We start from the raw sequence: 714 nt of genomic DNA, 5'->3' as shown, positions 1-714 counted from the left end.
TATATATATATATATTTCCACACATCTAAACTACATATATGTGTGTGTATGCATATACACACACACACACACACACACACACACACACTAATCTCTCGGTCGCAAACAACTGTTTGTCAGTGCGTACATAAGTGCATATATGCGTGTGTGTATGTGCGCGTGTATATATGTGTGTGTGCACACGTAGTCAGATATATGACTTACACACACGCCTATATAAGACACAACTGGTTTATATGCACATGTACTCACAAGCAATAGGAGTGGGGTGGGGGGAGACAGAAGGGTAAGGGTATTGATTACCCTCCCCTCAAAAAAAAAAAACCCCCCAAAAAACAGCCCCAAAATGGTTTAAAGAACCAATAGCAACTACCATTCAACATCTCCAGAGAAGGTTTTTATCTTCTCAAGAATTATCATTGTTATTATTACTGCTATAACTACTACTACTACTACTACTACTACTACTACTGCTACTGCTACTGCTACTACTGCTACTACCACTACTTTGATTATTGTTATTATTATTACTACTATAACTATTATTATTATTGTTGTTACTTGTTGTTGTTGTTGGGTGAGCAAGGGATGGCTGGGTGGTGGTGGAATTATGCATGTCCACTGTATTCCAGATTTTCAGTGTGATCTTAAACCCCAACCCCACCACGGCCACCACCACCACCACCACCACCACTGTCGACAGCAACAACAACA

Source organism: Octopus bimaculoides, chromosome 17 (genome assembly GCF_001194135.2).
Source record: "Octopus bimaculoides isolate UCB-OBI-ISO-001 chromosome 17, ASM119413v2, whole genome shotgun sequence".
Classification (NCBI taxonomy): domain Eukaryota; kingdom Metazoa; phylum Mollusca; class Cephalopoda; order Octopoda; family Octopodidae; genus Octopus; species Octopus bimaculoides.
Note: the sequence above shows the minus strand (reverse complement) of the source record.